Genomic DNA, 17,830 nt, shown 5'->3' with positions numbered 1-17,830 from the left:
GAAAATGGAAAACTATCTTTTAAAATATTGCCATCATCAAGGCAAGAAATGATAATGGTTTAGACCAAAATCATGAGATGGTAGTCATAAGAAAAGCTGAATATGTTTTGAAATTGGAGTCAATAGGATTTGATGATGGAACAGATGTGGTGCGTGAAAGAAAAGTAGGAACTAAAGACTGACTTGAGACTGGAGGGGTGAAGTTTATTGGTGTGTGTGTGTGTGTGTGTGTATGTTTTAAAACTGAAAATCAGAAAACGTATAAACTGTTCAAGTAATTACCAGTGTTGATATTTCATTTACAGGTAGAATTTATTTTATTTTTAGAACATTGAAATTTGTTTTTTCCAGCAAATAAAACAATAGAAGATTCAACAGAACTAATTTTTCCTTCTTAGGAGGAACTGAGATTCCTTTGAAAATATTTAGGTCATTTTATTTTTGAACTAACTTGGAAAAAGTATGTTTTATAAAAAATGTTTACATAGGATACCTTCTAGATATCTACTGTTTAGGTCATTTTATTTGATTTTGTTTTGAAGTTTATGGTGATGAGCAAATCATGTCATAGAGAATGGTTTTAAGATTTTAAGATTATTTATCGTTCCTTCTTAATTAACTAGTATTTATTCCTCTGGGTTCACCACCTTTTTAATTCAGGATATCCCACACAATCCTTTATTATTCTGGCCTATAAAGAACTGGAATAAATTAAATTTACAAGGTTCTAGTCTTATGTTTCAGAATTATCAATAATCTCTGTCACAAACTCTTCATTAGGACTAGGTATAATTTATAAAACTGAATAATCAATGTATATTTATTTCCCCATAATCTATAGACTTTGGAATTTTGACCACTATAGAGGAAAAAAAAACTATAGAAATAGACAAAAATAAAGGTACAGAGAAGCCATAAACTGGATAATTAACTCTTAAATAGCTTACACTTGGTTGAAAGATAATTTAAAATAAAATTTGACAAGGGAGGGTTGATAAGCATTCAATGCTCTTAGAAATAGAAATGACAGTAACTTATGCCATTGGCATAAACAAGCTTTGGCCCAGTAACCTCATTCATAATGTCACAAATTTAAGAGAATTACATGTTAAATGATGTTTCTCTGAGATAATTTTCTAATAGTCAAATTTCAATTAATGCTTAATTTTCAAGGCCAGCAATTTAGTGATAAATTAATTTTTTGAACAATGCACCATACCAAGTAACAGAGACTAATTTGATTTTTTCAAGTGTGTCAAGTGAAAGGAATTCATAATAATATAGGGATCACTGTATATTTATATGTTAATGTTCCCAGGTAGTCATCTTGAAAGACTGGAAATGATAAATATGTTGGTGCATAAACCAGAGATAATGTTCAGCACTTCATAGAGATAGGGACATTTAGGACAATGTAAAAACATCTGCCCAGGAAATTGTTTTCCAAACTCTGAAAATTATAAGCAATTATAAGAATTTTACCTGACTATACTTATAACTCTGACTTAGTGACAGCTTAACTGGTATTAAGCTTCATTTATCAGCACTAGGATTTTGGGATAATCACTGTGTGCCGGTAATTACTGCTTCATCTTCCTTCTTTGCACGTGCTGAAAATGTTTTAGCAATATACTCTTAAAAGGGTAATTAGGTTGGAGTATTAGGTTGATTTTATTTTTTAAAGCTAGTGAAAAGAAATTTGGCATTACTGTACTTACCTAAAAGTTTGAGAACTTAAATTTTCTCAATTTTAATTTTATTCTTTTATAAAATGATACCAAGCCAATCACTTCCAGTATCAATGCTTGTATTTCAATTGCACCTGTTTGTTAATAGCAAAATATAAGACTACTAAAAAAGAAAGAAAAATAGAGTGAAGATTGCATGGCAAAATATATAGATTTTTGTATCAGGCAAACTGATATTCAGATCTTAGCTTCATTGCCTACCCTATAACACCTCTTAATTTCAGTCTTAGTTCCATCTGTAAATGGGAAATATTTCTGCTGGGAAGGACAATGAGATGATGTATAAAGTGTTTATTAAAGTGGTCAGCACATAGTATTCAATGAATAATAATTATTACTGTTGACCAACAATGTACTTTTAAAAATTAAGATTATATTCATTCACTATTATTATTACCAAAGCATACTTCCTCTGGTATTTCATTCACATTAATATAAAAAACTTTCCATATCAAAAGAAAATGAAAGAGGATAAGTGGTTAATGAAAAGATCATGAAATTATATGTGAAGGTCAAAGAGCACTAGCAGAATAGCAATCATAAAATTATATGAACTTTTAGACCTCACTGGAGAACACAACTCAACATCCTTCTGTGTAATATATTTCCTTTTCAAATCTTCAGCCTGTCATGGCTATGTTTGAAAAAGTAATCCATTATATATTTTTTTACATGAAGCTACATTTTTTTCTTCCAATCTGCATAGAGGGAAATTGCATCCAGATAACAAACAACAGCAAATGTACTTTAATCGAAATTCTGGAATACTGGTTACAGAGTCCTGAAGGTGACAGAAAAGGATTTGATGCCTGATAAATTTGAAATTTAAGTCTTAGGAAAAGAAACATAACAAGAATAAGTAATATAACTGCTTAGTATTCTCTGTCAGTGTTTAATGTATTTAAGCAGAACTTCATAGTTTTAATTTAATACTACAGAAATGATATGTTAAAAGTGCTAAGTAAAATTATAAAAATGACAAATATATACTGTATTTATGAAGCTATTTCGTTAACCTCCATTTTCCTGGGAGTCTCTTCTTCATTTTTTTGCTAAACCCTAAAACTATTATTTTTCTATCATATTTCAGGTTTGATACAATAGTAAAAAGACAAATTTCAAAAGTTAAAAAAAATAAACAGTCACCTGGCTGGCTCAGTAGGTAGAGCATGTAACTCTGGATCTTGGGTTTGTGAGTTCAAGCCCCACACTGGGTATAGAGATTCCTTAAAAAATAAAATTAAAAATAATAATCTGTCATTTACAGACTTGTATGCTCTTTCCAATATTAAGGCAACACTGAACGAAAACTTTTTTGTTTGAACAGCAGTATAGTTTTGCAACTTCTGTTAACAAGGAGAGAATTTGTATGGAGAAAAAGTTGAAACAGCTCAATAATACACCATCATCATTATCATCATTATAATAATCAACAGTATTGTTCCCAATAACTTATAGTAAAATACACACTTTTGAAACAGAAACCTATCAGTTTTATAGGTAGATAAATATATTGAATGTCTATAAAATACTGAAACATATATATTTTTTTAAATATTTTTTATTTATTTATTTGAGAGAGAGAATGAGAGACAGAGAGCACGAGAGGGAAGCGGGTCAGAGGGTGAAGCAGACCCCCCGCCGAGCAGAGAGCCCGATGTGGGACTCGATCCCGGGACTCCAGGGTCATGACCCGAGCCGAAGGCAGTCGCTTAACCAACTGAGCCACCCAGGCGCCCCCATATTTTGAATCTAAATCTCGAATAGGGTGCGAACTGACAACTTAAAATATTTAATTATATTCTCTTTCAAACTTTAGATGATGACTACTTTATACATGGTTACAAGAAGAACGAGATGGGACAAGTATAATAACTGATTTTTTTTCCTTAATGCCCATTTGTTTTAATCTTTTCTCAACTTTGGGAACTTGGTTTTTGATAGTAATAGTTCAGGAAGAATGCGTACTTTGTCACTCATCTACTTTTTCAATGTATTAGCTGTCCTCTTCCAGGATAAAGCTAATAATAAGAAAAGTATGCACATGAATCATATTAGCTTTTGAAATGACAAGAGTCAGCTATAATGTCACTTTCATTGAGTTGCAGTTTATTGAAAGAAACATCACATACTTTTTTAATTTTTAAGAACAAGGCAAGTGATAAAAAGAAATGAGAATACTGTTGTTAGCAGACAATGATAATTATACTGCTTTCATAAAGTATTTTCAAAAGATAAAATGAGGTATTTGTCTAATCTTTTTATATATCCCTCATAGTTTATTTAGTCACAAATCAGGAAAATAGATGTATTTGGTAATGATATTGAGTGGTTATTAATGCTTCTTTTGTCATCAAATTTGTATATTTCAAAGAATATACCTGCAAACTAATCTTACTAGTTATTTGCATAATTAGTTGACAGAAGTTACATTTTCAATCTAATGAATTACAGTTATCTCCACTGCCAACTAATAATGAGAGCATGGTAGTAAATCTACTTTACTTTTCCAAGATTTTTCTTTGAGCTAATAATCTAAATGGCAGTGTTTGTTTTCTGAGACCTGTGTATTTTGCTCATTTCAAAATTTTTCTACACAATTTTCAGGGTCTTCATACTGACAATTCTGAAGCATTCCTGGAGTTGACAAAACAACTCATAATAAAGGGCAGTTATGTAAATTACCTGCTTTGAAAAGATACTATCCTGAAAATATTACCTTACTAACAGAAACAACACTTTCTACAGGCCTTAAAATGATAGATTTTGGTGGGAAAATGGAGGGAAGCCAAAAGGTAGTTCCCTAGTTGAATAATATAGATTGAAAAAGAGTGAATAGAAGACGCAATTTAAAAAGCTAAACCTTTGGGGGACCTTTGAAAGAAGTACTTGCCAGCTGACCAAAGACAATTAACAATTTATACTGTGCAGGTAGAAAGGAATGCTGGTTTTCATTTTGCTGCATGAGGAAATTAGCTCATGTCCCATGTGTGGAATATTAAATATCTGAGTTTATTTATGAAGATTTCTTGTGTCAATAAAGAAATGCTGTTTGTGGAATATAGAATACAGAGAAAAGAGAGAAATTCCACTTGATTTCTGTTGCTAGGAACTAGATGATCACTATCTGAGCCAAAATAATGACCATGAAAATGAACTGGAATGGGTATATATGAAAAATATTTCAGAACCGATTGTGTTCTTGGAAGTTATGCCTTCTAATTTAAAATAATATAACTTTCCACAATATTATAGACAGATGGAACCTGCCATTTACAGACAATTTTTCGGTAGGAAAAAACAAAAAAGACATGGTGTTCTTTATTTGCCTCATTATCTCTTTTTGTTTTCTTTTATGTTCTTACCTAAGTAATTATTTTATTGTTTCTGTTTCTCAAAGATCAATTAATTCTATTCTTTAACATATCAGAAAATGTTATTCTAGTTTAATGTAATTTTTGGTATTTTACTTAACTCTCTTTTTCCATCTTTTAAAAATGTTCTATAAAGATATAAACCCATTAATGAAGAACTCCATGTATAGCTGCATTACTATCTATAGGTGTGTTGCCTTAATTTCTGGTCAAGTTATCAATGTCAACATTTTATCTTTGAAAATGTTAATCATGGGCGCCTGGGTGGCTCAGTCGGTTAAGCGACTGCCTTCGGCTCAGGTCATGATCCCGGAGTCCTGGGATCGAGTGCCACATTGGGCTCCCAGCTTGGCGGAGAGCCTGCTTCTCCCTCTGACCCTATCCCCTCTCATGCTGTTTCTCTCTCTCTCTCAAATAAATAAATAAAATCTTTAAAAAAAAAAAAAAGAAAATGTTAATCACAGTCTTTCTTGAGTTTGGCTATAGGGCAATGTCTTTTTTCCTTTAGAACTTAAAAAATTCTGTTCAATATTTCTTTTCTTGACAATTATGATTTATGAAATAGATTATGAAATACAGATTGGCATTTTCTCTGATTCTTTCCTCAGTCTACTGATTAAATTATCGTTAGGTCACATGGCCTAATTTTATCAAAATGAGTCTTGTTGCATCAAGAGTCAGCAGGTGTTATGGGGGTGGAGCATTTCCTAGCCCCGCCCAGGTACCTATACTGGAATTTTCCCATTAATGTCTCTATACCTTTGGGGATTAAGGATTCTCTTTCTCTTTTGGGGTGGGGATGTCCCTTGGCCTTTAACAAAGAAGGCAACCACAGTTAAAGCTCAGATAGATACTCAAACTCCAGTGTCTCAGAGACAGTCCTTCTGCAGGAAGACCCACAGACAATGGCCTGGTAACTCTTCAACATATTGAATGAGATGTGAGCAAGGCTCCTCAGCATGGGCATTTTGGGAAACTCTCTGTCACATGATATGGGATGATACTATGTAGGTGTTGGTTTGGCTTCTACTTGACTCAGTCATCTCTCTCTGGTGGCCATCTAACAAGACTACTACCTTGTTTCTTGCCCCAACGCACTCTCTCCATACCTTGGTCCAGCTGCCCCCATGTAGTCTCTATAATTGGAAAGAACAAGCTTTGCTCTTTTTAGTAACACTGTCCATTAATCTATTTACAGTATAAACTGGATGATTCTCTTTTCTCAGTACCTTTCATTTTGATTTTCAAAAGTCTATTTAGGAAGCAAAACGAAAGAAAACTAAAAGTGATATTAACTCTAAAATTCCACATTTCTGTATAATACTCCACCTTTTCCTCAAGGTCCTATAGATGTCTCTAACTGACAAGGAAATAGCATATTTATTTTTAATGTTTTACCATAACAACTCCGAGTCTTGATTGCTTTTGCTCTGTAGCTCGCTATTATTCCCAATAATATAAATCTTACTTTGTTGTAATTTCTCCAGTCATGCAAGTAATTTTCCAACGTTATAGACAATCCTCTCCTTGAAATCTCTTTAAAGATATTGTCTATACTCTATCTCAGCACCTCATACTCATAATCATATTTACAATGTTGTTGATACAAATAACTGCAAAACTTCCATAGAGTCGATTGCATGCTTCTAACCTCTAACCATTACATCTTATTTTTTTCCTAGCTTATTTTCTCTTGTATCCTGATCTCAAAAATCTTTCAACCACACTGAGTCCTCAAATACATTGTCCTACCAACTTTTGGATTTCCCTCATGTAATTGGTTTCCCTGATGCCTTCTTAATTTATGTTTAATCAATATAATCACTTCTTTGTATACTCCCTCAATTCCATAGCTTCTTTATTTGTGTAAATTCTTGGCAAAACCATAGCCTTGTTTAAATTCATCTCTCTGCACCAGTGCAACTGAATATGGTTACTTTAAAAACAAAACAGGGTACCTGGGTGGCTCAGCTGTTTGAGTGTATGCCTTCAGCTCAAATCATGATCTCGGGGTCTGGGGATCCAGCCCCACGTCTGGCTCCCTCCCTCAGCAGGGAGTCTGCTTCTCCCTCTCCCTCTGCCCCTCCCCCTACTCGTGCCTGCTCATGCTCTCTCTCTCAAATAAACAAAATCTTTAATAAAAACAAAAACAACAAAAAAAACAAAATTGCAACTATACTGAATGATCTCACTTTACATTTGTGATTGCAAGCCTCAAGTAGCTGTAACTACTGCAGCCAATCATACTCTACATTTCTAGTGTATTTACTTGCTTTTCAAATGTATTTAGCGTCATAAATCAAGTTGCGTATTGCTCATGGGATATTTTATGCAAGGTTTTGGAGATATAAATATAATATATATAAAATTTCCACACTGCTTTACCCAGAATAGGGTCACATGATCCTACCAATATGCTAGGTAGTTAGTAAATATAGTTTAGAATTATTTCTAGATTAAAGAGGAAGAACATGGGTATTACTGAATATTAGCATTTTTTGTCAATAGCCAGGCTTTGATAAGTAACTTAATGTAATATCTCCTTTAAATCAAACCACAGGGGCGCCTGGGTGGCTCAGATGGTTAAGCATCTGCCTTCGGTTCAGGTCATGATCCCAGGGTCATGGGATCGAGTCCCGCATCGGGCTCCCTGCTAGGTGGGGAGCCTGCTTCTCCCTCTGCCTCTGCCTCTCTCTCTCTCTCTCTCTGACTCTAATGAATAAATAAATAAAACATTTAAAAAATAAATAAACCACAAAAATTTGCTTCAATATATTACTTGTATTCTCTTTTACATTAGAGTATGCTCTGAGAAATATATAACATTCTCAGAAAAATAAGAAACTTTTCCAAATGTGTATAACTAATGCATTAGAGTGCCAAGATTTCAATCCAGACAGTATAACATTAGAGTTGCAAAGACTTAGTTTAGACTTTCTTTTGTGTTTTAAATGAATGGATAAAGATGTGGGTGTGTGTGTACACACACATACACACACATACACACACACATATACAGGAAATATCACTCAGCCATCAAAAAGAATGAAATCTTGCCATTTGCAATGGTGTGTGTACACCACACATTATATATATATATATATGTCTTCTTTATCCATTCATCTGTTGAAGGACATCTCAGCTCTTTCCATAGTTTGGCTATTGTGGACATTGCTGCTATAAACATTGGGGTGCCTATGCCCCTTCAGATCATTACATTTGTATCATTGGGGTAAATATCTAATAGTGCAATTGCTGAGTCTTAGGGTAACTATTTTTAACTTCTTGAGGAACCTCCATACTGTTTTCCAGACTGGCTGCACGAGCTTGCATTCCCAACAACAGTATAAGAGGGTTCCCCTTTCTCCACATCCTCACCAACATTTGTTGTTTCTTGACTTGTTAATTTTAGCCATTCTTACTGGTGTGAGGTGATACCTCATTGAAGTTTTGATTTGTATTTCCCTGATGCCAAGTGATGTTGAGCATTTCTTCATGTGTCTGTTGGCCGTTTATATGTATTCTTTGAGAAATGTCTGTTCATGTCTTCTGCCCATTTCTTTTTTTTTTAATTGTTATAAAAATTTTTTTTTTGCCCATTTCTGGATTATTTGTTTTTGGGGTGTTGAGTTTGATAAGTTCTTTAGATTTTGGATACTAGCCTTTTATCTGATAAGACATTGGCAAATATATTCTCCCATTCTGTAGGTTGTCTTTTAGTTTTGTTGACTGTTTCCTTCCCTGTGCAAAAGCTTTTTATCCTGATGAAGTCCCAGTAGTTCATTTTGCTTTTGTTTCCCTTGCTTCTGGACGTGTGTCTAGCAAGAAGTTGCTGCAGTTGAGGTCACAGAGATTTCTGCCTGTGTTCTCCTCTATGATTTTGATGGATTCCTTTCTCACATTGAGGTTTTTCATCCATTTTGAGTTTATCTTTGTGTATGGTGTAAAAAAATGGTCCATTTTCATTCTTTTGCATGTTGCTGTCCAGTTTTCCCAACACCATTTGTTGAAGAGACTGTCTTTTTTTCCATTGGACATTCTTTCTTGCTTTTTCAAAGATTAGTTGACCATAGAGTTGAGGGTCCATTTTTGGGTTCTGTATTCTGTTCCATTGATCTATGTGTCTGTTTTTGTGCCAATACCATGCTGTCTTGATGATCACAGCTTTGTAATAGAGCTTGAAGTCAGGCATCAAGATGCCTCCAGCTTTGGTTTCCTTTTTCAACATTCCTCTGGCTATTTGGGGTCTTTTCTGGTTCCATACAAATTTTAGGATTATTTGTTCCAGCTCTGTGAAAAATATCGATGGGATTTTGATAGGAATTGCATTGAATGTGTAGATTTTCCTGGGTAGCATAGACATTTTAACAATATTTGTTATTCCAATCCATGAGCATGAAATATCTTTCCATTTCTTTGTGTCTTCCTCAGTTTCTTTCATAAGTTTTCTATAATTTTTAGAGTACAGATCCTTTACATCTTTGGTTAGGTTTATTCCTAGGTATCTTATGGTTTTTGGTGCAATTGTAAATGAGATGGATTCCTTAATTTCTCTTTCTTCTGTCTCATTAGAGTACAGAAATGCAACTGATTTCTGTGCATTGATTTTATATCTTGCCACGTTGCTGAGTTCCTGTATCAGTTCTAGCAATTTTGAAGTGGACTCTTTTGGGTTTTCCACATAAAGTATCATGTCATCTGAGAAGAGTGAGAGTTTGACTTCTTCTTTGCCAGTTTCAATGCCTTTTATTTCTTGTTGTTGTCTGATTTCTGAGAACTTCTAGTACTATGTTGAACAACAGTGGTGAGAGTGGGCATCCCTGTCATGTTCCTGACCTTAGGGGAAAAGTTCTGTTTTTTCCCATTGAGAATGATAGTCACTGTGGGCTTTTCATAGATGGCTTTTATGATATTGAGGTATGTTCCCTCTATCCCTACTTTGTGGAGAGTTTTAATTAAGAAAGGATGCTGTATTTTTTCAAATGCTTTCTCTGCATCAATTGAGAGGATCATATCATTTCTCATATCAATTGAGAGCACATTCTTGTCCTTTCTTTTGTTATAAATGTGATGTATCACATTGATTGATTTGCGAATGTTGAACCACCCTTGCAGCCCAGGAATATATCCCACTTGGTCGTGGTGAATAATCCTTTTAATGTACTGTTGGATCCTATTGGCTAGCATCTCGGTGAGAATTTTGGCATCCATGTTTATCAGGGAATTGGTCTGTAGTTCTCCTTTTTGGTGTGCTCTTTGTTTGGTTTTGGGATTAAGGTAATGCTGGTCTCATAGAATGATTTTGGAAGTTTTCCTTCCATTTCTCTTTTTTGAAACAGCTTCAGGAGAATATATTAGTTCTTTGAATGTTTGGTAGAATTCCCCTGGGAAAACATCCAGCCCTGGACTCTTGTTTATTGGGAGATTTTTGATTACTGCTTCAATTTCATTGCTTATGGTCTACTGAGGTTTTCTATTTTTTCCTGTTTCAGTTTTGGTAGTTTATATGTCTCTAGGAATGCATCCATTTCTTCCAGATTGCCTAATTTGTTGGCATGTAGTTGCTCATAATATATTCTTTAAATTGTTTGTATTTCCTTGGTGTTGGTTGTGATCTCTCCTCTTTCATTCATGATTTTATTAATTTGGGTCCTTTCTCTCTCTCTCTCTTTTTGATAAGTCTGGCTAGAGGTTTATCAAATTTATTAATTCTTTCAAAGAACCAGCTTCTAGTTTCATTAATCTGTTCTACTGTTCTTTTAGTTTCTATTTCATTGATTTCTTCTCTAATCTTTATTATATCTCATCTCCTGTTTGGTTTAGGCTTTATTTGCTGTTCTTTCTTCAGCTCCTTTAGGTGTAAGGTTAGCTTGTGTATTTGAGACTTTTCTAGTTTCTTGAGAAAGGCTTGTATTGCTATGTACTTCCCTCTTAGGACCGTCCTTGCTGCATCCCAAAGGGTTTGAACAGTGTGTTTTCATTTTCATTTGTTTCCATGAATTTAAAAAAAATACTTTATTTTTTTTTCGAGGATTTTATTTATTAGAGAGAGAGAATGAGTGAGAGAGAGAGAGCATGAGAGGGGGAGGTTCAGAGGGAGAAGCAGACTCCCTGCTCAGCAGGGAGCCCGATGCAGGACTGGATCCCAGGACTCCAGGATCGTGACCTGAGCCGAAGGCAGTTGTTTAACTAACTGAGCCACCCAGGCACCCTATTTATTTATTTTTGAGAGAGAGAGAGAGAGGGAGAGAAAGAGAGAGACCATGAGTGGGGAGAGGGAGAGGGAGAAGCAGACTCCCCGCTGAGCAGGGAGCGTGATGTGGGACTCGATCCTAGGACCCCTGAATCATGACCTGAGCCGAAGGCAGACGCTTAACTGACTGAGCCACCCAGGCGCCCTTCATTAATGTTTTTTTTTTTTTATATATAAATTCTTCTTTGGTTTCCCGGTTGATCCATTCATTCTTTAGTAGGATGCTTTTTAGCCTCCAGGTATTTGAGTTCCTTCCAAATTTCCTCTTGTGACTGAATTCAAGTTTCAAAGCATTGTGGTCTGAAAATATGTGGGGAATAATCCCAATCTTGGTACCAGTTGAGACCTGATTTGTGACCCAGTATGTGATCTGTTTTGGAGAATGTTCCATGTGCACTCAAGGAGAATGTGTATTCTGTTGCTTTAGGATGGAATTCTCTGTACATATCTATATAGTCCATCTGGCCCAGTGTGTCATTCAAGGCCCTTGTTTCCTTGTTGATCTTCTGCTCAGATGACCTGTCCATTGCTGTGAGTGGGTTGTTAAAGTCCCATACTATTATTGTATTATTATCAATGTGATTCTTTAATTTTGTTATTAATTGATTTATATAATTGCCTGCTCCCAATTATGCTCCCAAGCATAAATATTTTAATTGTTAGATCTTCTTGCTGGATAGACCCTTTAAGTATGATATAGTGTCCCTCTTCATCCCTTACTACAGTCTTTGGTTTAAAATCGAATTAGTCTGATATAAGGATTGCTATCCCAGCTGTCCTTTATCATGATAAATGGTTCTCCACCCCCTCACTTTCAATCTGGTCGTGTCTTTGGGTCTAAAATGAGTCTTTTATAGACAACATATCAATGGGTCTTGCTTTTTTAGCCAATCTAATACCCTGTATCTTTTGATTAGAGCATTTAGCCCATTTACATTCAGAGTAACAATCAAAAGATATGCATTCAGTGCCACTGTATTACCTATAAAGTCCCTGTTTCTGTATATTGCCCCTGTTTCTTTCTGTTCTATTTTACTTTTGGGCTCTCTCTTAGCTTACAGGATCCCTTTATTATTTATTGCAGGGCTGGTTTATTGATTACAAATTCTTTTAGTTTCTGTTTGTCCTGGAAGCTCTTTATCTCTCCTTCCATCCTGAATGACATCCTTGCTGGATAAAGTATTCTTGGTTGCATGTTTTTATCATTTATTACCCTGAATATATCATGGCAGCCCTCTCTGGCCTGCCAGGTCTCTCTGGATAAGTCTGCTGCCAGTCTAATGTTTCTACCCTTGTAGGTTAAGGACCTCTTGTCTCGAGCTGCTTTCGGGATTTTCCCTTTATCTCTGAAATTTGCAAGCTTCACTATTATGTGTCAGGCCATTGATGTATTTTTATTGATTTTGAGGGGTGTTCTCTGTGCCTCTTGGACTTGAATGCCTATTTCCTTCCCCAGATTAGGAAGTTCTCAGCTATGATTTACTCACATATACCTTCTCTCTCTTTCTCTCTCTCTCTCTTCTTCCTCTGGGACCCCAATTATTCTATTATTGTTTTGGTTTATGGTATAGCTGATTTCTCGAAGCCTACCCTCATGATCCATTAGTTGTTTTTCTCTTCCTCAGCTTCCTTACTTTCTCTAATTTTGTCTTCTGTGTCACTGACTCTCTCTTCTGTCTTATTTACCCTAGCCTTTAAAGCATCCATTTTAGACTGCATCTCAGTTGAAGCATTTTTAATTTCAGCCTGATTAGATTTTAGTTCTTTTATTTCTGCACTAAGGGATTCTCTAGTGTCTTTTATGCTTTTTTCAAGCCCAGCTAGTATCTTTATAATTGTTATTCTGAAGTCTAGGTCCTACATTTTACTTACATCTATATTGATTAAATCTTTGGCAGAGAGTATTCCCTCTGGTTCTTTCTTTTGTTGTGAATTTCTCTCTCTAGTCATTTTGTCCAAAGAAGCATAATTTAATGAGAGTACAAAATCCAAAATATCAACCATGACCCCAGTGAAATACATACTAGACAAATCCAAAGAGATCAGAAACCAAAAAAAAAAAAAAAAAAAAAAAGGAAAGGAAACAGAGAGAATATAATCTCACCAGTGGACAAAATAGGGTGGTATACTTGGTCCTGGGTGTATTTTGGTCTGTTAAAAGACACTAAATCCCAAAATTGTAAAGAAGGAAAAACTTAAATACATACAAAAATAAAATTGAATAAAGTGAAAGGAAGCCAAAATGAAGAATATATTTATAAAATGTAAATGTAAAAATGAAAATTAAAAAAAAAAGACTTAAAAAAGGTGTTGATAAAATAAGAAACTAGTTGAAAAGGAAAAAAAAAACAAAAAAAAACAAAAAAAAATTTAAACTGAATGACTAAAGAATCATGAGGAAAAAAACCTCGAATTCTATATACTATTTTCCCCTAGCACTGGAGTTTTTCAGTTCTGTGTGATACATAAACTTGGTATTAGCCTGATGTTCCTGTTGGTCTTCTGGGGGAGGTGCCTGTTTTGCTGATTCTCAGGTGTCTTTGCCTGGGCAGAGTTGTACTGCCTCTTGCCAAGGGGCTGGGTTCAGAGTGTAAGCTCCTTGGGGTTGCTTGCTCTATGTGGCTTTTGTTCCCTGAAGGCTTTCTGGGCTGCTTTAGGGGATGGAAAAAAAAAATGGCAGCACCCTGATCTCCACCACCAGTGCTGGATGATCCCATCCCCCACTCTTCAGTGCACTCTCAGGGAAAAGCAGTCGGTGACTTTTGTTTGCACTAAACTCTGAAGACTCTTGCAATGTGCACACACATCAATCCTCCCAGGGGAAAGAGGAGGTTTCCCCAAGGTTTTGCTGCTTGCTGGGCCCCTGCTTAGAGAGGAGTCCCCTGATTGTGCTGTAGTTCCAGTTTATGCCAACAGCCTAATTCCCCACTCCATTGCTTGGGAGCTCTGCCTCACTCAGGCACCCCCATTTTTTCTGTGACCCCAGGGATCATGGATTATTACTACTCCACCTAGGATTCTGCCCTAATTCACCACCTGAGTACCTTTCAGACAGGGAAGTCCCTCATCGGAGCAGACTTCTAAAAGTTCCAATTTTGCACTCTGTTGCTAATATCACTTTCTGGTAGCTGGCTTACAGAGGTTCCCTTCCCACTCCCTCATCCCCCATGGTTTATCTTCTGATATATCCCCTCAAATTCACTTCTCTGCACCTCCTACCTTGCAAAAAGTGGTTGCTTTTCTATTTGTAGAATTGCAGCATTCTTTTCTTAGATCTCAGGTTGAATTCACAGGTGTTCAGAATGATTTAATAGATATCTAGCTGAATTCAAGGGACCAGATGAAACGAGGGTCCCCTACTCTTCTGCCATCTTTCCTCCTATCACTTTTTTTTTTTAACTTCTCTCTCTATTACAATTATCTGGTTAACCTCAAAGAACAGGAGCCTTTGACCTTTTGTTCATTTCAGTAGATTCAGAGCACTAATAACAGAATGATTTAAGTGTTCAATAAATATTTCCTGAATAAGTGAATTTGTGAAAGATTTTCTTAAAATATCCCTGGGCTCTACCCAAGAAATTGCGTTAAATGTAAAGAAATGATTTTGGAAAATATTTTCTCTTTTCTAATGCACTGCAAGCCAGCAGGTAGACATGTTTATTCAGTGTTTAATGTGTGTGAGGTGTTCTGCTGGGAAGTTATTGCAAATGAAAAACATGTAATTTGACAAAGAAAATGTAATTCTACTGGAAAACAAGGAAGGAATCCAAAATCAGCCATACCAGGTGTTATAATGCTTCTTTTGGTAATATCAAAAGCATTCAACTCATTGTGAGTTGAAGTCTGTCCTGAGACCATATATTCTAGAATGTGTTCTAAGTTTATCTTTTATTATGGAATGTGGGCTGTGTTTACCTAATGTACCAGATTGTATTTCATTACTCTCAACATTCAATCTAGCATCCTTCTCATTAATTTTTTTCTGGGAAAGTGGCCTAAGTATATTTGCATACTCTATGACCTGTCCAGATTTCAGTTTTGACCTGTGATAACTTCCCAAATCCACTTAATTGATTTATAGCTGTGGATTAGAGTCACTTAAGTACTCTAATGTCCTCTCTTTGCTGCAGATCTTCCTCCATACTTCACAAATGATCTGCATCCACCCATTGAAAAAAAAAGTTTAAATCCTTATAGAAAGTTAAAAAAGAAAGAAAAAGTTGAAATATCACTCTCATGGAATTTATAATCCAGATGGGAGATTATTAAAAATACTACAGGGTGTAATGTATAATCATAATTTATACATAAGTTTTGTTAAATATTAATGGAGCATGGTAATCAGAGACATGAAATAAAAGAAAGGAAACTGAGTGAGTTGAGTCTTGTGGAAAAAAAACAATGATCCTAAGTGTAGGATAAGAAGTAGCAGTTAAAAGGAATCAGTGGAAACACTGAAAGTATCCAGAAAAGTATGTTTTCTAAAATTTAGTACTATTAAATAACCACTGTATATAAGCCAGGCATTTGTAACTATCATAATTGATAAAAGACTTTTCCTTTACCTCTTCTGAATTCCTCAAGAGAAAAAGAGTAATTTAGGATCTATTGGAATCTACTTAGTTCCTCTTGCTTTGAAAGATGCCATGCATATCCAAGCTACAAATAATTTTTAGTCAGTAATGTAGATTGAGTGTTATTTTTGAGAACAGCATGGAGTTGCTGGGCCTGCCTTGCCTGTTAGAAAATCCATGGGATAAGAGGAGTATTTGTGTGTGCAATTCAGTTATCTGAGGATAAAACTAGTTGAACACTTTTTATTCATACCATGGACAGCAAAGTTAATCTCTTGCTTTCATGAAGCATTTGTTTTTGCAGATCTGTTCTAGGAAAGATTGAAATCATACCTTTACCTATACCATATTTGAGGTAGAAAATTATTTCCTCCTAACTCTTGAATAGGTATAAGTAGCTATTTAAAAATACATTTTCAAAAATTGAAGAATAGCAAATATGCATTTTTATAAATATCTCCATTATTTTATTCTTAAAAGCAATTAAACCTGTGAGTGCAAGGTAATAGATTTGAATGAGTTATGGAAAATTCATCCCTAAATCATCATTTTTAATAAAGTTGTCAAATTCAATTCTCATAGACTAGAATGTTTCTTTAGTAAAGAAAATCTGGTGAGAATTTTATATGTTCATGACATGAGCTTTGTAAGTCATAAAGTTCTTCATTAAGAGGTTTTGCCTATTATATCAAGCTGTTTGAGAAATAAATGGAAATATTTAAATTTGTTCAGAACTTCCTTACTGTTTTTTTTTTTTTTTTCAAATCAAGTGAGTATTAGAGAGTAAAACTAGTTCCAGGCTTGACTTGTTTCCATAAAATTAATTCTTCTTAATTCTAGCATTTGGAAAGTGTGAAAAAATATTTGTATTGTGCTAAAATAACATTTTAGTGTACTTTGTCATCATTATAATCATCATCTTTGTATTATTAAATGTGTTGCTTTTTAGTCTTGGAATAAATGCAAATGCTTCTGTAACTTTGTCCTCCCAATAAATTGGCTATGGTGAAAATCAAGTTAAGTTTGATGCATATAGTTAACTTTTCCATTTGCACACCTTCACTTTAGATTTAAAAATCTCCTGAAAGTGAGTTCAATGGTTTTTTGGCAGAGCAATCTATAGCTAGGCTTTGGACAATATGAGAATGAGGGCAGCCTATATATGGGGCTAAAGTGGTAGGGATGGAATCAAAGTTAATATACTCTGAGTTCTCTAATCAGCAAGTTAACAAGTTAACAGATTTAGTATTTGTGTCACTTTGTATGACTAATATTAATTATAATTTTAGAAAAACTAACAAGATAAGTTCTGGCATTTTAAAAATTTTGAAGATTAAGGAATTGAGTCTTTAATTATGTAATTTTTCCAGGATCACACAATGAGGTATACCTGAGTCAGAACTATACCCCAAGAATATCTGATTCTAGTGTCCAAATTCTTAATTATAGGAGTTCTTATTGCATCACCATATAAGCTATATGCAACCTAAAGTTACAGGGGAAGGTATTAGTCTTAATATCTGTCTACTTGTCCTTGTGATTGAGAGAAAAATAAATCTAATTTTAGATAAAATGTGTATGTTTCAATTATCTTTTGTTACATAGCATACTACAAAATCTCATGATTTGGGGATAATTGGGTTTAACTAGGCAATTCTGAGTTGAGTTCTCATGAAGTTTCAGTCAACTGGTAGCTAGAACTAGAGTTATCTGGGAGGTGTCTTCACTTTCATATCTGGCAGTTTGTGCTGACCATCAGCTGGGACCTCATGTGGAATTGTCAGCCAGGACACCTCCACATGTCCTCTGCATATGTCCTAGACTTTCTCACAACATGACAGGTGGATTTTAAGAGCAAGATTCCAGGAAAGAAAGCCAAGT

Source organism: Neomonachus schauinslandi, chromosome 2 (genome assembly GCF_002201575.2).
Source record: "Neomonachus schauinslandi chromosome 2, ASM220157v2, whole genome shotgun sequence".
In the NCBI taxonomy this organism is placed as follows: Eukaryota; Metazoa; Chordata; class Mammalia; order Carnivora; family Phocidae; genus Neomonachus; species Neomonachus schauinslandi.
Note: the sequence above shows the minus strand (reverse complement) of the source record.